This window comes from Mobula birostris, chromosome 32 (assembly GCF_030028105.1).
Source record: "Mobula birostris isolate sMobBir1 chromosome 32, sMobBir1.hap1, whole genome shotgun sequence".
Lineage (NCBI taxonomy): Eukaryota > Metazoa > Chordata > Chondrichthyes > Myliobatiformes > Myliobatidae > Mobula > Mobula birostris.
The window spans coordinates 19,334,062-19,356,792 of NC_092401.1; positions in this window are offsets into that span (position 1 = coordinate 19,334,062).

Genomic DNA, 22,731 nt, shown 5'->3' on the forward strand with positions numbered 1-22,731 from the left:
AGGAGTGTAATTTGCCTTTTGCCACAATAGGTCTATTGCAGACGCAATCTCAATAGCTCTTCACATGGCCTTAGATCACCTGGACAATACAAACACCTATGTCAGGATGATGTTCAGAATCAGAATCAGAATCAGGTTTATTATCACCGGACTGTGACATGAAATTTATTAACTTAACAGCAGCAGTTCAATGCAATACATAATCTAGCAGAGAGAGAAAAAAAAACAAATAAAATAAAACATCATAATAAATAAACAAGTAAATCAATTATGTATATTGAATAGATTATTAAAAAATGCGCAAAAACAAAAATACTGTATATTAAAAAGTGTGAGGTAGTGCTCACGAGATCAATGTCTATTTAGGAATCGGATGCCAGAGGGGAAGAAGCTGTTCCTGAATCGCTGAGTGTGTGCCTTCAGACTTCTGTACCTCCTACCTGATGGTAACAGTGAGAAAAGGGCATGTCTTTCTGAGACACCGCTCCCTAAAGATGTCCTGGGTACTTTGTAGGCTAGCGCCCAAGATGGAGCTGACTAGACTATAGCTAAGCACTTAACAGCATAATTCCCACGGACCTGATCAATAATCTCCAGAACCTGGGCCTCTGTACCTCCCTCTGCAATTGGATCTTTGATTTCCTAAATGAAAGACCACAATCTGTGCAGATTGGTGATAATATCTCCTCTTCACTGACTATCAACTCTGGCACACCTCAGGGGTGTGTGCTTAGCCCACTGCTCTACTCTCTTTATACCCATGACTGTGGGGCTAGGCATAGCTCAAATATCATCTATAAATTTGCTGATGATATGATCATTGTTGGCAGGATCCCAGACAGAGATGGGAAGGCGTACAGGAGCAAGATAGACCAGCTAGTTGAGTGGTGTTGCAGCAACATCCTAACACTCAGCATCAGTTGTAGATTTCAAAGTGTAAGACAAGGGAACATGAACCAATCCTCACAGAGGGATCAGATGTGGAGAGAGTGAGCAATTTCAAGTTCCTGGTTGTCAGGATCGCTGTGGATCTAACCTGGTCCCAATATATCAATGCAGCTATAAAGAAGGCAAGACAGCAGCTATATTTCATTAGGAATTTGAGGTGATTTGGTTTGTCACCTGAAACACTCAAAAACTGCTATAGGTGTACCATGGAGAGCATTCTGACAGGCTGCATCACTGTCTGGTATGGCGGGGCTACTGCACAAGATAGGAAGAAGCTGCAGAAAATTGTAAAATTAGTCAGCTCCATCTTGGGTGCTAGTCTCCATAGTATCCAAGAGGGCTTCAAGGAATGATGCCTTAGAAAGGCGGCTTCTATCATTAAGGACCCCCCACCGCCCAATACAAGCCCTCTTCTCCAAATTTGGGGACCACACCTGGAGTACTGTGTGCAGTTTTGGTCTCCAAATTTGAGGAAGGACATTCTTGCTATTGAGGGAGTGCAGCGTAGGTTCTCAAGGTTAATTCCCAAGATGGCGGGACTGTCATATGTTGAAAGATTGGAGCGACTGGGCTTGTATACTCTGGAATTTAGAAGGCTGAGAGGGGATCTTATTGAAACATATAAGATTATTAAGGGATTGGACATGCTGGAGGCAGGAAGCATGTTCCCGCTGATGGGTGAGTCCAGAACCAGAGGCCACAATTTAAGAATTAGGGGTAGGCCATTTAGAACAGAGTTGAGGAGAAACTTTTTCACCCAGCGAGTGGTGGATATATGGAATGCTCTGCCGCAGAAGGCTGTGGAGGCCAAGTCTCTGGATGCTTTCAAGAAAGAGATGGATAGAGCTGTTAAAGATAGCGGAATCAAAGGTTATGGGGATAAGGCAGGAACTGGATACTGATTGTGGATGATCAGCCATGATTACAGAGAGTGGCGGTGCTGGCTCGAAGGGCCGAAGGGCCTACTTCTGCACCTATTGTCTATTGTCTATTGTCTCTTCTCGTTGTTACCATCAGGAAGGAGGTACAGAAGCCTGAAGACACACACTCAGTGATTCAGGAACAGCTTCTTCCCCTCTGCCATCCGATTTCTAAATGGACATTGAACCCATGAACACAGCCTCACTTTTATTATATTATTTATGTTTTGCACTATTTTTAATTAATTTAATATACACTTACTGTAATTGATTTACTTACTTACTTTTTCTTCTATATTATCATGTACTTCACGATATGCTGGTAATTTTAAACCTGATTCTGATTCTGATTCTAAATCTTCCAGCTTGCTGAGACTCCGGTTAGGTTGCATCCGGGGTATTACATTCTACCTGGTCACAGGACGCGGAGGTTTTGGAGAGGGTGCAGAGGAAGTTTACTCGGATGCTCCCTAGATTAACACGGATGTGCTATTTGGACAAGCTTGGGTTGTTTTCTGTGGAGGATCAGAGGCTGAGGGGAGACCTCAGAGGAGTCACAAGGTGATGGGAGACATAGAGCAGACAAGCTGCATCTTTTCGTCAGGGTTGAAATACCTAATTCTAGAGATCGTTCACTTAAGGTAAGAGGGGTACGTTGAAAGGAAATGTGTGGGGCAAGTTATTTATGTAGACAGTGGTGGGTGCCTGGAATACATTGCCAGGGGTGGTAGTGGAGGCAATTATGAGAAGAGGCATTTAAGGGGTTCTTAGATAACCACATGAATGTGCAGAGAATAGTGGAATATGGACATTGTGTAGGCAGAAAGGACAATTTTAGTTGGGCATTTGATTACTAGTTCAATGAGCTTGGCACAACAACATGGGCCAAAGGGCGTATTCTTGTGCCGGACCATTCTATGTTCTAAATAAACTTGTTCCATTTAGCACCTTCTGTGTGACAGAAGTTGCCCATTGGGGTTCCTATTAAATCTTGCCCCTCCTGTTTTAATCCTATCCCTCTTGTTCTTGATTCCTCAACCCTGGATAAAAGTGTCAGAACATTTGGATATGCCCAAGTGCGGAGAGTGAGAGAGAGAGAGAGACTGAAGGGGGTCAACAGGACTGAGAACTGTTGCAGAATTTAAAGGAAAAGGAAAAGAATAAATGCTAGGCCAACAGGGCCATTAACTAAAGCTCTCAGATCGAAAGTTAAGTGCCAACATTGTGGCTGAAAGCAATACCGAAATACAAAATGAATACTGCTCCTTTCCAGCATCAGCTGAAGTGGTAACACACACACAAAATGCTGCAGAAACTCAGCCGGTCAGGTAGCACCTGTGGAATGGAATAAACCTTGGCATTTTGGGCTGAGACCCTTCATCAGGACTGGAACATTGACTGTTTATTCCTTTCCGCAGATGCTGCCTGACCTACTGAGTTCCTCCAGCATTTTGTGTGTGTTGCCTTGGATGTCCAGCGTCCGATTTTCTCGTGCTTGTGAGTCGAGGGGGTGGTCCTCTCTCCTGGACGAGGGCGAGGGTAAGCAGGGAGCATGGTGTTGTTGAGCTTTTGGTTCCAGTCTCAACAAGACTACAAGGAAAAGAAGGGAGTTAAATACCGGCAGAATGAGCCAGTAATTAGCTGGAAGGTGCGTGCGCTCGAGTGCAATTGTCCAACCTGTGGTGCAGCCTGCCTACGGGGGTGTGTAGACACCACAGCAGAGTGTGTGATTGTGACAAAAAGACTGGGTTCATTCGCCCTATCTATGCGCCCCATGATTTTATACACCTCTGTAAACCAGTATTAGTCTCCTACGAGCCAAGAAAAATAAAGTCCTAGGCTGAGCAACCTCTCCCTAATACATCCAAGTCTTGGCAGCATTCTCATGAAACATTTTGGTACTGTACTCGTTCCAGCTTAATGGCATCTTTCCTATGGGGCCAAGGAATCCAAGTGCATCCTCAACAGCATCATGTACACGTGTAATGTAAAGTTCTATCCTTCACCGATGAAGGCCAATGTGCCAAGAGCCTTCCTCACCACCCTGCCTACCTGCAACGCAGGTACATACTTGTACCCCTCAGTCCTTCTGCTCTGCAACACTCCTGTGGTCACTTAACACACGCAAAATGCCGGAGGAATTCAGGTCAGGCACCATCTATGGAGAGGGAAAACCGGATGGCGTTTCCGACCAAGACCCTTCCTCAGAACTACAAGGGAATGAGGAGGGAGGTGGGAGAAAGGGAAAGGGGTACACGCTGCCAGGTAATAGGTAAAACTAGGTGAGGAGGGAAAGTACGAGGGTGTGCTGGGGTGGGGGGGTGATGAAGTGAGAAGCCGGCTGGCGATAGGTGGAAAAGGTAAAGGGCTAAAGAAGAAGGAATCTGATAAGAGAGGAGAGTGCACCATGGAGGAGGATAAGGAGGAGGGACACCAGAGGGAGGTGATAGGGTGTGTTAGTGTGCTCAGGCTTAGCTTCACTGGTCCTTGACTACTAAAGAAAAACATTCCATATGCCTTTAAGCCACATTATTGACCTGTCCTGCTCTCTTTAAATGACCGTACATGTACATTTATTGTATACTTATTGTGCATTTTTTTGCTTTGTTGCACCTCCACAAGCGAATTACTTCTTCTAAAGAGAGTGTCTCTTAGAGAAGAAAATTGCTCACAGCTCTCTCTTCAATCATCTACTCAGCATTGCACTTCACGGAGGTTTGGACACGCAAGCTGATGGGTTCACAGCAGCCTTGTCAGATCATTAAAAAATGATTTGCATGTCTCTTCGCTGATCCCAGGACTTCGTGGAGTGCTTTACAGCCAAGGTGAAATGTAGTTAGTGAGATGATGGGAAACGTGGCGGCCATATTGTGGAGAAAGCTTCCATAAACAACGACCAGATGACGATGAGATAATCTGTTTCTAACGGTGTTGGGTAAGGGATAATTCTCGGCTCTGATTCTAAACACTGCTGTGGGGTCTGATAGAGCAGACAGGGTCCCAGTATTGTGTCTCTTCAGAAAGCTGTAGCTTATTGATCCAGGAAGAACCACAGCCTAGATTCTGTGTTTAGGTCCCTATGGTGGGACTGCTTTATAATAAAATGATTTGAGAATGCTTACGGTTTAGCAGTCAGTTCTTTTTTTTTTACTGAGGTCCTACTAACAGCAGAAGCCATATATCATGCCGTATGGAGGTGACCCTTCAGCCCACTGAGCCTGTGCTATCTATCAATTGCCCACTTACACTATTCCTATCCAAGCTAGATAGAGTGGATGTGGAGAGTCTATAGTGGGGGAATCCAGGACCAGAGGGCACAGTCTCAGAATACAAGGATGTCCCTTTAGAACAGAATAGTGAATCTGTGAAATTCATTGCCACAGACGCCTGTGGAGGCCAAGTCATTGGGTATATTTCAAGTGGAGGGTGATGGTTTTTTGATTAGTAATGGCATCATACAGGAGAAGGCAAAAGAGTGGGATTGAGAGGGATAATAAATCAGCCATCATAGTATGGTGAAGCATGCTCGATGGGCCAAATGGCCTAATTCTGCTCCTATATCTTATGGTCCTATGGTCAAATAGTACCCCCTCCCCACAGATTCCAATGACCTATTGACACACCAGAGACACTGTACAGTGGTCAATATACCTCTCGACTGAACATCTTTGGGATGTGCGAAGAAACCAGAGCTCCTGGGGACAACCCACAGGGTCACAGGGAGAACATTTAAACTCCACCCAGGCAGCATCCAAGGTCAGGATTGAAGCCGGAATTTGTTCAATCTGCACGACTGTGAGGGCCCTACTGAATCTGTAAAAAGGATATGGATTTTTTTTCCTTTGTGGGTGGTCTCATTCAGACCTTATATCAAGAGGGTTGATCGCATGACAGTGCAGAACAGGTTTACCAGGATGCTGCCTGGATTAGAGAGCATGAGCCGTCGGGAAAGGTTGTTCTCCCTAGAGCATTGGAAACTGAGTGGAGACCTGATAGAGGCCATTAAGAGGTGTAGATAGTCAGAAGCTTTCCCCCAGGTGCAAATGCCAAACACCAGAATGCATGCTTTGTAGGTTATAGGTGGGGTTGAGTTTAAATCAGCATTTATGCACAGTGTTGTAGGGACCTGGACTGGGTTACCAGGGCTTGTAGTGGAAGCAGGCAGTTTGGTAGGGTTTAAGTGCCTTTTAGATAGCACGTGACTATAAAGGGAACGGTGGGATATAGATGATACACAGGAGGGGGACACTTAATATATATTGGCATCAAGATCAACATAATATTGTGGGCTAAGTATCTTGCCCAGTGCTGCAGTCCTGATGAAAGGCTTTGGCCTGAAGTGTTGACTCTTTATTCCTTTTCACGGATGCTGCCTGGCCTGCTGAGTTCTTCCTGCATCTTGTTTGTGTTACTCTGGACTGTTCTATGTTCTAAGGAGATTAAGCAAAATCCAATCTCGAGCAAAAAAAGAAATTACTGGCCGAACTCAATAGGTGTCTGCGGAGACGGTGGGATAGACAACTTTAAGTTCCCAGATGTTACCATCTCGTCGCACTTTGATATAATCATGACAAAGATACGCCCAAGGCTCTCCTTTGTTAGGAGTTTGAGGAGATTCAGTATGTCACAAGAGGCTCCTGCAGCTTTCTACAGATGGATGGTGGTGACTAGTTGCATCATAGCCTGGAATGGAGGCTCCAATGCACAGGATTGTAAGAGGCTCAATCATAGGTACAACACTCCTCACCACTGAAGACGTCTTCAAGGGCTGATACCTCAAGAAGGTGGCATTCATCGGTAAAGACATTTACCATCTAAAGTATGTCATCGTCTTGCCTCTACCATCAGGGAGGAAGTATGGGAACCTGAAGACCCACCCTCAATGATTCTGAAACAGTTTCTCCCCCTTTGTCATCATATTCATGAGTGGCCCATGGAGACAACTTCTTCATTCCTTTGTTTATGCACTTTTTATTTTGTAATTTATAGTAATTTTATGTCTGCACTGTACTGCTGTCACAAAACAAATTTCACATCATATAAGACAGTGATAAAATCAATATGATTGTGATTCTCATTCTGATTGAAGAGTCAACAGCAGGATAGAAGCACCCTCTGGGCAACAAAGGTCTGCTTCGCCACCTCTGCCCATATCTCATTAACGTATAGCTTAACTTTCCCCTGAATTCCTGAATTATTAGTGGAAAGGGAGCATGGGGTTAATTCTAAATGCTGCCAGACTACAGCTCAGGAGAGTGGTCAGGGACGATTTATGTTGCTGGCCCATTGATTACTTTTTTCTTCTGAAAATGAACTCAGCACCTTTCCACAGAAATGCACAGAACATCAAAGATTCCTAGTTCCCTCAACCCCTGCTCCAGTTCACTCCTGCCCCTCCACCCCCTGCCCCCCAGCACAGATCCATACAGCCTCTCTGTGAAGATAAAACAGCCCCTTGCTACGTAAGCTTCGTGAATAGTTCAGGACCCTTGACCTTGACCACACGGGAGGGAGGGAGATAGGCTGAACTTGCTCTGTGTGCCATAGCTCTGATACAAACGTTGCCAAGAAAGTGACAATGGACTGTGTGGGCCTTTGTATAATGACCTTGAACAAGATGGCCTCAAACCCGGCGCGATGGTGGAGAATCACCTTTCATCTTCAGGCCGTTGCAAGAGAATTGGCAGAACTTCCACCTGCAAAGACATAACACAGCTGAGCCCTTGTGCTTCCAGTCTGAATTTATCTATCTAACTTTATCTCTATATGGAATAATCAAGGTTGTTCGATGTAGTTGAAGTATTTGCCATAGTGGTGAGCTTTATAATAGTCTCAGTGAACTAACAATTCTGGTGCAGAAGGAGACTATTTGACTAGTTGCTTGTGTTCCAGCATTGCTAGTGAGCTATACAATTGGTTCCACCACCCGTTGTCCCCATATATCCTTGGGCAATATTCTTTTAAAAAAAATTGGCCATATGACTCTTGACTCCTGTGGCATCTTCCTATGCACATACAACCCGAGACCACTTTACTGGGAACCTCCTGTGCCTAATAAAGAGGGCACTGAGTGTATGTTCATGGTCTTCTCCTGCTGTAGCCCATCCACTTCAAGGTTCAACATGACCTGCGTTCAAAGATACCCTTCTGCACACCACTATTGTGACTTGTTGTTATTTGAGTTACTGTCAGCTTGAGCCAGTCTGGCCATTCTCCTCTGACTTCTACCATTAACAAGGCATCTTCACCCACGGTACAACTGCTCACTGGATGTTTGGATGTTTTTTTTTTCTGTTTATCGTACAATTCTCTGTAAACTAGAAGCTGCTGTGCATGAAAATTGTTACAATCAATGAAAAAAGAAACCTGGAGGTTGGAAGAGAACGTTTATCATGTACGGTCCTGTTGAATAGGTCTGCCTGACCCACGTAAGTAATGAACAAGTTCACACGATAAATAAGTCAAACGTACATGCACAGGGTAAATAGGTCGGACCTTAATTGATAGATGGACCAGCCTGGGAAATTGACCAATCACATGATGTCACATGACCAGTCACACGGTGGACGGGACATCTCTCTGCCCGTAAGGTTTTAGGCGACACCAGCTTGATAATATTCCACCGGTTTTCTGGACAGTTCTGATTGGTGCAATCCAAAAGCCCCAGCATCAAGTGTTGGTCTGGATTCAGAGCTTTCAATTGGGGATTCTGTTTCGATAGGTGGTGGAGCGAATGCATCTTGTTCACCAGCTTCTTGTGGAATGAGAGATTTATTTGGCTGTTTTCTGATGTGGTCCAGATGTCGGCGGCATACGCTACCATCCTCAAGTAACTTGTGGGCCCTCTTTAACAACATCTTCTCCTTACATCCACCTTCGGCTCTCAGGATTCAGGCAAACATGAAAACTCAAAGTACCGCACATTGTTTCTGTCTCTTACTCAGTCGTCCCGCTCTGGGTGCAATAGATCCAATTGGAAACACAGTCTGCGGCCCAATAATAGTTTAGATGGAGAGAAACCTGTGGTAGCTTGTGGGGTTATTCAGTTCCTGAATGAAAACCTGGTTATTCTGGTGTATATGTCTCCATTCAACTTTTGTACCCCTTGCTTGACAGCCTGAACAGCTCTTTCAGCAATACCGTTTGATGATGGGTGATAAGGGGCGTAGGTTGCAATCGAACTCCATCGTCTTGTAAAAATTGTTTGAATTCCTCACTTATAAATGCGGGACCATTATCACAGCCCATAGTATCGGGGATTCCATGCATTCAAAATAGTGCGCGCAAAATGTTTATCATCATCTGGCTGGTCAAAGTCTTCACCACTTTGGCCTGGATCTATTTAGAAAGCGCATCGGTGACTACCAATAGCACGTGGCCGTCCAATGGACCAGCAATGGACATGTAAACATTTGCAGGGTTTGGTGGGCCAATGCTGTGGAACCATGGTATGGGAGCATTTAAAGATCGAAACTGCTGACATGGGCTGCATACACAAACAATGTGCTCAATGTCTTCATCAATTTTCGACCACCAAACGTAATTGCAGGCTCGCGCCTTCATGCTTGATAATTGGTATTTCTGGAAAGGCACAATGTAACTCTTCCAGGATAGGGGACCACAATTCTCCAGGAATTACAATATGACTTCCCAACAGTAGACAACCATCGCAGATACTAAGCTTGTTTTGATGTCTGGCATAAGAGTAGCACAGTTTCGTTGGCCATCCATCTTCTACAAACCTTTTTACTTGTGCTAATGTTACATATCACTCAATTTCTTCTGTTACCCAAGAAGTGCTGATTGGAGATGCATTGACCCAGGCCAGTAGGAGTACCAGCTCGCCTGGGAGCTCTGACTCGCGAGGATATTCACATAATGGAAGATGGCTAAAGGCATCTGCGGTGTAATTGTATCTACTGGGAACATACGACATTGTGTACTGATGAGTGGACAGGAATAGAGCCCACTGTTGCATCCATAGTGATGCCATCTGCGGCCCAGCCTTGCTTTCACCAAACAATCCCACCAATGCCTCGTGGTCCGTATGAATCTAGAAACATTGCCCGTACAGGTAATGGTGAAAATGCGTAACCCCAAAAACAACTGCCAATACTTCCTTGTCCAACTGTGCATAGTTTAGATCGGCTGGGTCAAGAGTGCATAATGCAAAAGCGATAGACTTTTCATCACCGTCCATATTCTTCTGGGTTAGCACTGCACCAACACTTTACAGGAAAACTCACAGTACAAAAGTATTGGCACCCTGGGTCTGAGGTGCATTAGTGCTTATGATTAAGTCAGCCTTTGATATCGCAAATGGCATGGAAACAGCAGATAAGAATGAAGTTTTGTTGCAACAGTGCGAAACACAAGGAGAGGCGACGTCCACATCAGCAACAACTGCAGCATATTATACTGATGTTAACAAGGTGTCCCTAGCTAAGGAAAAAGGGAACTATACTCCAGGTTTCCAATGCAGTCATCCCACCCTGCAAAAACTAATTTCAGGGAGGTAGCACCATCAATTTGCAGGAGACTCCCGGAACTTCCAGGAGAGGTGGGATGTTTGCAATAGAGTAGCTCCTTAGCAGCTAGCCAGCTAGTTTAAATAACGTTAGCTATGATAATGAACAAATGACACCTGTTAAACTCACCTCAGCATGTCTTTTACAGTCTTAACCCACCTTGGGCAATAGAAAAGGCAGGAGGAGAAGATGGCAGCGTGACGCAGCGCACGCAGCTCTCCAGTGAAATGATATCGTATCTGTTAAATAGGGGCCGTGGACAATTCTGATTTGATGAAGACAGATGTGAGAAGCAGAGGAACATCTGGAGAAATTTCTGGAATGCCTGGTTTGCTGCTGTTGTTACTGTGCAATTGAGAATCTCCGGAGGGTAGGCCCTAAAATCCCCGGCTTTGCCTGCTGCTGGCGACCGAGGCCGAGGTCGAAACGTTTGGATAGAGATGGTGCTCGGTACTCGGTGTCGGAGGGCTGATCGGAGCTCGATGTTTTCGGACGACTCAGAGTCGGACTGTGGTCGGGCATGGCAGGGAGAGTTTTCTTCCTTCGCCCGTCTGCGTGAAATATGGGACTTTTGAGAAAGTTTGAACTTTTTTACTGTGCCATGGACTGTTCTTCATCAAGTTATGGTATTGTTGCACTGTTGTAACTATATGTTATAATTATGTGGTTTTGTTAGTTTTTCAGTCTTGGTCTGTCCTGTGTTTTTGTGATATCACACCGGAGGAATATTATATCATTTCTTAATGCATGCATTACTAAATAACAATAAAAGAGGACTGCGTGTCCTCATAATCTAATCTACAAAGTAAAAAAAAAGTCACTGTTGCAAACAGTGCAGTGAGCAACACTGTCATGATTTTTGACCCCGATTAGGCAGGGGTACACTTTAGTGTAGTCTGGGGTGAAGTACGTTTTATGTTTTCTTTTTTTGGAACACTCTGCCATGGCGCGCTCTCTCTCTCTCTCTCTCTCTCTTGCACTCTCGCTCTCGCTTTCGCGCTCTCTCTCGCTCTCTCACTCACTCTCTCGTGCTTTCTCACTCTCTCTCTCTTTCTGTCTCGCTCTTGCGCTCGCTCTCTCATACTGTCTCTTCCTCTCATGTTCTCTCTCTCTCTCTCTCTCTCTCTCTCTCTCTCTCGCGCTCTGTCTCGCTCGCTCTCAAAAAAATCGATTTCCGGGATATTGTATATAATTTGCGGGCATCACGGAGCCGCTATCAATATGCGGGAGACCCCCGGAACTTCTGGGAGAGGTGGGATGTCTGCCAATGTTACCATTGTGGTGAATTTCACCAGAAGCCTAACTGACTATCGACACCGAGACTCTGCTATACTTCACTTGACAAGAGTTTGCCGATCTGGGCTTCCACCCAAACCAGAATGTTCCACAGCAGCACAATACGTGGCTCTGGAGACGGACGTACTCAGATGGTCTAGGGCCAGTTCCCCCTACACGGATGGTTTTAAAGATTAACGCAGCTCCATTCCCTTTGAACTCGACCCTGGATGCCCTATTGCTCTATGCAGTGAAAAGACAGGGGTAAGTATGTTTGACCTTGACTCTTTGATGACTCTTATACCACGGCATTGCAGACGGAAGTATTACATGGGCGAGCAGTTACAGCTCCTTGGTTGTGACAGAATTCTATTTGAGCATGAAAGTCAATTGCACCAATTACCAGTGATCACTAATGGAGAAGGAATGAATTTACACCACTGCAACTGGCTACAAAAAGCGCCTGTCTTAGGCGTGTATCAGATGACATGTCGGTTGAGAGGTTACTCAAATATAAACGTCTTTTCAGCAATCCTGATGAAGGTAAGCTCAAGGGCACCAAAGTACGTCTTCCAGAATCAGGCACGGCCAAACCAAAGTTCTTCAAGGCACATTCCTTGCCAAACATACTTTGCCCCAAAGTTGAGGCGAAGCTTGTATGATGACAAGAAAACAGGATCATTGAACCTATGAGGTCTTCACACTGGGCAACCCCTATTATGCCAGTAGTCAAGAGTGATGGGTGCATAAGGATATGTGAAGATTACAAGATCACAGTGAATTCATGCCTACTCACCGACTACACCCAATTCCAAAGATAGAAGACAACCACGCAACACTAGAAGGTGGAAAATTCTTCACTAAATTTGACGTTCTTTTTCGTACAGGGGGGTGGGGGTGGGTTGGATGTTTCTCTCCAGTGACTTTCATGATCTTTCTTTGTTTTGTGGCTATCTAGAGAAGACAAATTTCAGAGTTATATAGGGATACATACTTTGATAATAAGTAAACCTTTGAACCATTGACCCTCATGCATACCAACAGCTCGAACTAGAAGAGTAGTCTAAAAGCCTCACTACTATTGCAACCCACAGAGGCTTGTTCCAGTGTATGAGGCTCCTATTTGCATATATTCATCTCCAGCAATATTCCAACGTACCATCAAACCCTGCATAAAAGACTTGCCCAAAACAATAGCTTACTTAGTCTGGAGGGTAGAGCTTAGTCATGATGGCACTAAACGATGGCTCCTTTGTTTGCATCTTCAGAAGCAGCTCTATTTCCATCTTTAATATCTCTATTTTTCCCTTTCAGGGTTCCTTTGAGGACCCTGTCCTGAAGTTACACACTGACTTCGGTTCTTTGTGGGAATGGGACCTGCTCTCAGGGTTTCATGACTGGCCATTATTCGATATGCCAAGGATGCGGTCTAGGAGATTAGCTCACCTTCGGAGTTCCAGGATCTCGTGGCTCTGGAGACGGGAGGATTGAAGGTCGGTGTTCCGGCAGAGATTGGTGTGTCATGGGAGCCGGAAGATCTATGGCTGTGTGCCCAGGGACCTGCGATCTTTGGGCACAGAGCTTGGAAAAAGCGACACAATGGACTTCTAACATCAAAAACCAGCGAGTTGTTTGTCTCCCCTCTGCTGTTAAATGGGGACACCTCCTTCTCCCTTATTAAGGAGAGAGAGAGCCTGTGGTATGTCAAATACCGGGTGAACAATGTAGTCTTTGGGGTACTGCAAGTCTGTGTCTTTGCTGTTGCTTTGCTGCACACTTGAGTGATCAGTGGTGGGTGCCAATGCTTTTTTTTTGCTGGCGGGGTTGGGTGGGAATTATTGCTTACTGCCGCTTATGCATGGGAGAGGGGAGAGCTGTTGGGGAGGACTTTGGGTTTCTAACATTTAACTGTCATTCATTCTTTGGGGGCACTCCTCTGTTTTCATGGATGGTTGCAAAGAAAAAGCATTTCAGGATGTATATTGTATACATTTCTCTGACATTAAATGTATCTTTGAAACCTTTGATATTCAGATTGCTGGGTAGACCCCAGAAGAGCACTTGAATAATCTTGATAAAACCTCCTCCCGACTGAATCAGCGTGGTCTACGACTAAATCATGAGAAATGCATCATTGCGGCAGATCATTTTAGAATACCTGGGTCTTCGCTTGGATTCCAAATCCAATCAAAGAAAAGTTTCGCTCCATTCTTGAAGCCCAGCAACAAGGAACATCCTTGAACTTGGCTCCTTCTTGGGCATGTTCAATCATCATGCCAGATTATTGAAGGTGACATTGGGACCAGGCAGAGGAATCTGCTTTTCAGAGAGCCAAGCTGAAGCTGACTCAATCGCAAGCATTAATGCACTCCAGACCCGGGGTGCTAACAGTTTTGTACTGTGAAGTCTCCCTGTATGGTGTTGGTGTGATGTAACCCAGAAGAATATGGATGGTGATGAAAAGCCTGTCACTTTCATGTTTTAACCCAGCCGAGCAAAACTAGTTGGACAAGGACATCAGCAGTTTCTGAGATACTTAAACCACCTGGTCTGGCACCAGCAATCATTCCATGGGTCAAAGTCACTTAGATCACATTTCTTCCAAATTCTGATGCTTGGTCTGAACAACAACTGAACCTTTTGACCATTTATGCATTGAGTTGCTGACACACGATTGGCTGATTAGATATTTGCATTAATGGGCATGTGTACAGGCATACCTAATGAAGTGGCCAGAGTGTATAGTGGCTGCACCAACAGTAATCACTGTATAGGTTCAATAAACTGATTAGAAAGGCTGGCTCTGTTATGGGAGTCAAACTGGACACACTGGAGGCTGTGGTAGAACAAAGGAGCCTACAGAAAATGCTGGCAATTCTGGACAATTTTCTTACCCTCTGTATGCTACTTTGGCTGAACAGAGGAGCACTTTTAGTAATAGACTAAGACAACTGCGCTGCTCCAGAAAGCATGATATGAGGTCATTCTTAAGGCTGATTTATACTTCTGCGTACGGGCTACGCTGTAGCCTACGCCGTAGGCCTGATATATACTTTTGCGTAGCCCTACGCCATAGCAAGCATGTGTAGTTGTGTCTGCGTTTCCATGCCACTGTGTTGAGTTTCTTTGTGAGAGACATGGGACGAGGAAATGCATTTCAAATATTTTCGGATGCCGGCAGGTAGATTTGACGATTTGGTTCATCGTCTCCAACCATTTATTTCGCATCAGTGTACAGACATGGCGGAGAAAAGCAACCGGAAATGTGTAGGAGGAAATACGATGCTACCAAGTGGACCAATCACAGTTGTTGCGGTCTGCGTCACTGCGACGTGTGAGTTACATTTTTGGGGAGGTGCACATCACCCTACGGCATAGGGTACGCAGTACCTATGGCATACATTTGACGCACAAGTATAAATCAGTCTTTACCCTCAGCCATTAGGCTCTATAATGAGTCAACCCATAACCAGGGAAGTGATGACCCCCTTCTATTAGACTGTTTGTGGTAACTTATGTTTTATTCTTTCTACTTTTCTAATGTTTATACCTGTGCATTTGTAATGCTACTGTGACACTGTAATTTCCTTTGGGATCAATAAAGTATCTATCCATCTATTTGACAAATTCATTGCTATAGATATTGACTATATATCATTCAGAAAGGTGCCATTTGGCCATTAAAGAGAAAGATTAGCTTTATTTGACATATGTACATCTTGCCAAGCTAGCCCCAGTTCCCTGCTACCATGTCTTTATATCATTCCCAAGTTAATCTTCTCAATCCCTCCTTAACTCTGTAACAATCCCAAATTAATTTTATTGACTGCCATTGCCTTTACCTTTAACTCTGTTCAATCCTAAATTAGTCCCACTCTGGACTTATGCATATCACAATAAACTTGACTTTGACTTTGACTTTGCTCTCCCTTCTTACCTACACTTGAATCAATACCAAATTAATTCAACCACTCCATCTCACTTGAACACTAACCCTGTTGTTCTGATGTCTTGCTTTAAACTTGCCACAACCGTAACGCACGGCATCAGCCTTGCTCTCTTCCCAGAATAGCATAATATCAATTTCAACATATCCTTATATCTACAAACTTCCCATTGTCTTCTTATCAAGCCCATACTGTCCACAACACTCTTCATATTGTTGTACCAATTCCAGGCTAATTCACTTCCTTCTTTATCCATTTCATATACCCCTAATTCTTTCAGCCGCATCTCAGTGGCTATCTTTCTTGCTTGCCCTGAGAACCTATGGGTTCAGACTCTACTTCGGAGACTAGTTGCTTGCCTACTGAGTGTATTGTGTCTGTGTCCTTTCTGTCTGCTCTTTCTTTCCCTTTAGCTTATCAACAAAGTTGTTTGCTTGCAACTATGTCTTAGCAAGACATAATACCTGCAGAGAGAAGTTGGTTAGGAAAAAATATCAAAGTGATATAAATTAATCATCATGTTTGAGAATACAGATCAAATCTAACATGCTGTGTGTCATTTATCCTAATATTATCTCAGTTGCTGCAAGCAGCTCTCTGTTGGGAATTTAATTTTGCAATAATAATGGTCGATACCAGAGAGATTGTTTTTCATAGCAGCTGGTGGCAAAGACATTATCAGCGCCTGGGCTTGACCTTGCATCCAACTGCTTATATTAAGATGGTGATTGCCTTTATTGACTGGCCTCAGTCTGCATCACATTGAGAATTTTAAAGTTATCCCAGGTCGTTTGATGATAGACAGTTTCGGATGGCGTCTGGGCAACTTTAACCCAGAAAGTTAGAGTTGATGCCCTCCAAATTTCTGCACAGTTTAAAAAAAATTTAGCAATGCACTTGTGTGATCCTGGTGGAAGAATATCTGTTCCAACAAGATACTATTTGCGTTTACATAATATCTTTGATCTAGTCCAATGTCCGAAAGCAGTTTACAGGAGGTTTATCACGTGCCCTTTGACACCAAGCCGTGACAAGGGGTGTGAAAGTAATAAAGTTTGGTCAAAGAAGAAGTCTTTGAGGGAACTCAAGGAAGCGAGGAGTGTAAAGTTCTGTAAGTGGATGTGGGGCTTGATTAACATGGATTAGTTAGGCAGAAGTGCCTGCAATGTCTAAATAAATCAATGATAGTTATTAGAATTGAATATACCATAAGACCCTAAGGTGTCAGAGCAAAATTAGGCCATTCAGTCCATCATATCTACTCTGCTATTTAATCATGCTTGTTCTTTTAACCCTATTTTCCCAGCTTCTCCCCATACTCCTTAACCTCCATACCAATTAAGAACCTATGAATCCCTCCCTTAAATAAACCCAATGACATGGCCTCCTTAGCCATCTGTGGCAAGGAATTCATGGATTCACTATCCTCTGGCTGAAGAAATCTCTCCTCACCTCAGTTCTAAAGGGACGACCCTTTATTCTGAGGCTGTGCCCTCAAATCCAAGGCCCTTCTAAAGCTCTCCAAGTCCACTCTATCCAGATCTTTCAGTATCAAGTAGGAGAGACCAACCCTCCCTTCTTCATCCTTTTAAACTCTATCAAGTACAGATCCACAGATATCAAATGCTCTTTACAATTTAAGCATTTAATTCCTGGGCTTCTTTTTGGCAACCTCCTCTGGACCCTCTCCAGGGCCAAAACATCATCCCCAAAATTCCTCCCAATATTCCAGATACTGAATATCAGAACTGAGAATCAAGGTTAGTGAAGGGACTGCCACCATTGAGGGATCAAAGGAGAGGCTGACTACATCAAGCACGTGAGAGTCTTGGTTCCTCCTCTGAGAGTCGTCTCTCAAGCCCCTCATCTGGATGGTCACACTGTGAGCTCTGAGGACTTGTGGTGTTTTGGGGAGTTTTGCTCCACAGATTACACTCTCAGCCCGAGTGACACTCGACCGTCTTCCATGAGCAAGAAAAAAAGCAGCAAAACCTTTTCCTACGTCTGTAATCTCCCCAAAAGAACAACAAAGTTACCAATATCCAGCACTTTGCATACTGTCAAACCTTCCTTTCAGTGAAAGGACAGTAACAGAAAATTCCTGACCAGCCAGTCCCTATGATAAGTGAGAGACACTTTGTTTTGGCCAGGCTTTCTTCCACCAATGCACCCTTCCCACCTCTCCTCACTAGTACTCAGTCTTCCGGTTCCAATGGCTCCTAATTTGTTCTCTCTTCCTTATGGCCTCCTCACACTTTGTTTCCAAGTTCTATTTTATTATCAAAGTATGTTTTGTAAACCATATACAGCATTGAGTTTTATCTCCTTGCAGGCATCCACAAAACAAAGAAATACAGTACAATAGAATCCACAAAAACCTCACACAATGACTGACAAACAACCGGTGTGCTAAAGAGGACAAACCGTGCAAAGAGTGAAAAAGGTAAGTAAATAATGCACAGAGCACGAGCTGCACAGTCCCGTAACACGAGTCCACGAGTCCGCGGGTTGCGGAATCGGCTGTGCGCTGAGGTGAGGGTAGGCAGTCCAGGAGCCTGATGGCAGAGGGGTAATGGCTGCTCCAAAACGCGGTGGTGAGGGACCCCCCAAACTCCCGCTCCTCCTGTCCGGTGGTAGTAGCGAGAAGAGAGGCAGACAGGTCAAATGTTGCTGAGCAATGGTTCATTCTCCGCTCTTGGGCCTGGACACTTTAATCTTCCACTGCCTTCAATCCAACGCTGTTTAACCTCCAATGAGCGATTAGGTGGTTTTCTTGGTGGGGCATTGCTATACTACATGGTTGCAAGTTTGAATAATAGAGGGACCTCGGGGTACATGTACGTAGTTCCCTGAAAGTGACATCACATGTAGATGGAATGGTGAAGCAGGCTCTTGGCATGCTGGGGCACTGAGTATAGAAGTTGGGATGTTATGCTGCAGTGATGCAGGATGCATTTAGAATTTCGTGTTCAATTTTGGTCATTTTGCCATAGGAAAGATTCCATAAAGTTAGAAAGAGTGCAGGAAAGATTACGAGGATATTGCCAGGATTTGAGAGGCAGAGTTATAGATAGCGGTTACAGGGAAATGCAGCATGGATATATCATCAAAGTCAAGTTTTTTTGCCATGTGTCTGTGAGTCTGAAAGTCCTGGGCCAGGAACTAGAGGCCATTCTGGGTTTGAAGGCCTACCTGTGTGAGTGTGAATGGGTGGTTCGGTGGGAGGTTGGGAGTGGGACTTATTTTTGCGGTTGTTGTCTTGTTTTGTTTTTTTGGCTGTTGTTTGTGTTGTTCTGCTGAACATTGTGGGAATGCTACGTTGGCGCTGGAGTGTGTGCTAATGTTGTGGGCTGCCCCCTTCACATCCTCAGGTGTGTTGGTTGTTAACACAAAAAACACATTGCACTGTATGCTTCAATGTGCATGTGATACATAAATCTGAACCTGAATCTGCGGTTAGTCTGGCTATGACTTTTTTCAATGGAGTACAGGAGAACGAGGGATATTGTAGAGGTGTATGAAATCACGTGGAGACAATCCTTTTTCCCAGGGCTGGAGAACCTCGAACAACGGGACATAGTTTTAAGGTGAGAGGGGAGAAACTTAACAGGAGCATGAGGGGCAACATTTTTTCACCCAGAGTGAGCTGCCACAGAAAGTAGTTGATGCAGGTTTATGAACAACATTTGAAAGATGTTTGGATGGATAGAAACGTAGGTTGGAAAAGATTAGAGCGATATGGGCAAATGGATCCAGCTTACATGAGCATCTTGGTCGACCTGGACTAGATGGGCAGAAAGGCCTGCTTCTGTGCTGTCTGATTGGTAAGGGGGCTCAGGGTCATGGGGAGAAGTTGGGAAAATAGTGTTTAAAGTGATCAGCTGTGATTGAATGATGGAACAGATTCAATAGACCGAATGGCCTAATTCTGCTCTGATATCTTATGATCTATTCCTTTGCAATGTGTTTTATGGATTCATATGGATGTAAACAGGCTGTTCTCCCTGTTTTTTTGATGTATGACGATGACACACTTACCAGAGAAGTAGCAATTTAAAGCCCATTTCTTGTGGAACTTGTTGTCAGTTCCTGATACTCACTTACGCTTTTTTTAAACTTGAAATTGGTTCATGAGGCATACATTGCAATACACTGCAAATTCTTGATAACGGCGGACAGAGCTTGCGTTCATGGACTCAGCTCATGATGTCAGGATGTCCCAAACTCTCTACAGATACCAGAGTACTTTTTGTAAGGTTGTCTTAAAGGAAACACATGAGTCAACAGTGAAGCAACTTTGGTTAAATAAACTATTTTTGTGATATTAATGATCACGTCAGGGAGTATCCCCTAACTTCTTCACAATAATGCTTTGGGGTATCCACCTGAGAAAACAAACAGGGACCTCAGTTTTGGTCCCCAATTCAGTGATGCCTCACTTGACATAGTTTTCTCTGACATTGTACCACTCACTCAGCATTGCACAGTGGTGCCTGCCTCATCCAGGGAAGGGTTACTGTGGTAACTCCTGAAAGAGTGAGTCACCATTCACAAAGTGACCAATAAAAGCTATGATTTTAAATTGAAATGGGATGAGATTGCCAGAGAGCTCTCCACTTGCAAAGATCACTTTGGAAATATTTACTCTATGTACTTAAAGCTATCAAGGGAATGCTTAGGAGAGGGCTGACAAAGTCACCTTATCATCTGTTACTCTGATGCAAACGTTCCAACATCACAAAGCAAATCCCTTGTGTCTGCATTGCTAAAGTTAGCTTCTGACAGCACTGCAGATCAGATGCTCCCAGGTTCTGTGCACGGATTGAGCTGTGCTCAGCAGTGCTAGAATTGGCTTCTGTTTATCGAGGGCTTCAAATGAAGGATGTGGAAGCTTTAAAGAGGGAACAGGGGAAATGTACCATGATGCTGCCTGGATTAGAGAGCATGTCTTATGTGGAAAGGCTGTGCGAGCTAGGGCTTTTCTCTTAACAGCGAAGGAGGATGAGAGGAGACTTGACAGAAATGTAAATATTGATAAGAGGCACGGATAAAGTAGATAGCTTAAACACAAGGAATTCTGCAGATGCTGGAAATTCAAGCAACATACAACGAAGTTGCTGGTGAACGCAGCAGGCCAAGCAGCATCTCTAGGAAGAAGTACAGTCGACGTTTCGAGCTGAGACCCTTCGTCAGGACTGGATCCTGATGAAGATCTTTGACGTGATCCTTTAAAGTAGATAGCTAGAGACTTTTCTTCCCAGGGCATCAGTGGCTAATGCAAAAGGACATAATTTTACAGTGATTGGAGGAAATTATGGGGAGAATATCATAGGTAGGTTTTATTACTCAGAGACTGGTGGGTGTGTGGAACACACTGCCAGGGGCGGTGGTAGAAGTAGATACAGTAGGGGCACTTAAGAAACTCTGAGATAGGCAGTTTTGATGCAAGAAAAACGGAGGGCTATGTGGAAGGGAAGGATTAGATCACTCTAGGGTGAAAGGACAGCACAACATCATGGGCTGAAAGACCTGTGCTGTGCTGTAATATTCTATGTTCTATGTCTCAGGAAATGGGAAGCAAACAGACACATTGCTTCCAATCATAGGACAATGAGCCAACAGGAAATGGATATCTGGGGTCATTGTGGGAATTGACAATCAGCTCTAGTTTGCTGTTTATAACAACACGCTTTTACCTACTGGGACTTTAGCAGCACACAAAACGTTGGAAGAACTCAGCAGGCCAGGCAGCATCCATAGAGGGAAATTCCGAAGGATGTTGTTGGGTTGGGAAGGATAAGCAGTGAATAGGATGAGCATTCACTATTACAACTGGGGGCGTCAGAGTTCGGGCTTCAACTCTGGCAGCATCTGTAAGGAGTCTCTATACATCTTCCCTGTGGAATGCATGGGTTTCCCCCGGATGCTCCTGTTTCCTCCCACAGTCCAAAGGTCGACTGGTCATTGTAAGTTGTCCCGTGATTAGGTTAGGGTTAATGGGAGTTGACGGGGCAGCTGGGAGCAACGTGGCTCGAAGGGTCAGAAGGGCCTACTTTCATGTTGTATCAATAAATAAACAGGATGGGAGTGTAGGAAACTGAGGGGTGACCTTCTAGAGCTTTACAAAATCTTGAGGGACATGAATAAGGCGAATGCTCACAGTCCTTTTCCTGGGATCGCCAAGTCTAGAACCAGAGGGCACAGATTTAAGAGGGGAAATATTCAAAAGGGTATCTGAGGGGCAAATTTTTCATACAGAGGGTGATGGGAGAGGAGGTGGTGGAAGCAGGCACATTTAAAGGCTGTTTGGACAGGTACATGGATAAGAAAGGTTTCGAAGGATTTGGGCCTGAAAGATGCAGGTAAGTTGGATCGGTTTAGGAAGGAGCTTGGTCAGCAAGTTGGGGCTAAGGCCAAAGGCCCGTTTCTGTGGAATATAAACTCTGGGACTCTGCACAATGTGTGGAGAGATTCACCACCTGATGTATCATCAAAAGATATGATCAGTGCACAGACCCTGTACCCGCCCCTCCCCCGCGACCCAGGTTCAGTACTGACATCTGCTGTCTGTCATTTGCACATTCTACCCGGGTCTGTTCCAGCTTCCGTCCATATCCCCTGTAAATTCGCTTTGCCATAGCTGGGAGGTAGGAGATGGGTGTATGAGAGAAAGTAAGTTAGAGGCATAGAGTCATGGAATCACAGAAACAGGCCATTTGACCCATCTAGTTCATACTAAACTATTATTCCACCCAGCCCTATTGACCTGCCATCCATGCACGCATCTACACTTCTCTTCAATGTTGAAATCGAACTGCATCCACCAGTTCCAATTGCAGCTCATTTCACACTCTCACCACCCTCTGAGTGAAGAGGAACCCCTGGGGTTCTCCTTAAAGATTTCATCTTTCACCATGGGAAAATTGTGGGGAATGTGCTGAGAGCTGTCTTAGATCTGATGGGCCAAAGGGCCGCCTTTCTCATCAGAAAATATGAAATAGGAGAAAGGTAGAACCAGAAAAAATATCCTTGATTGAACGTTCTGTGTTGAATTATTGGCCAGAAATGATCATTGTTTTTAGAACCTCATATTTCAGAGCTAAAATTTGGTGT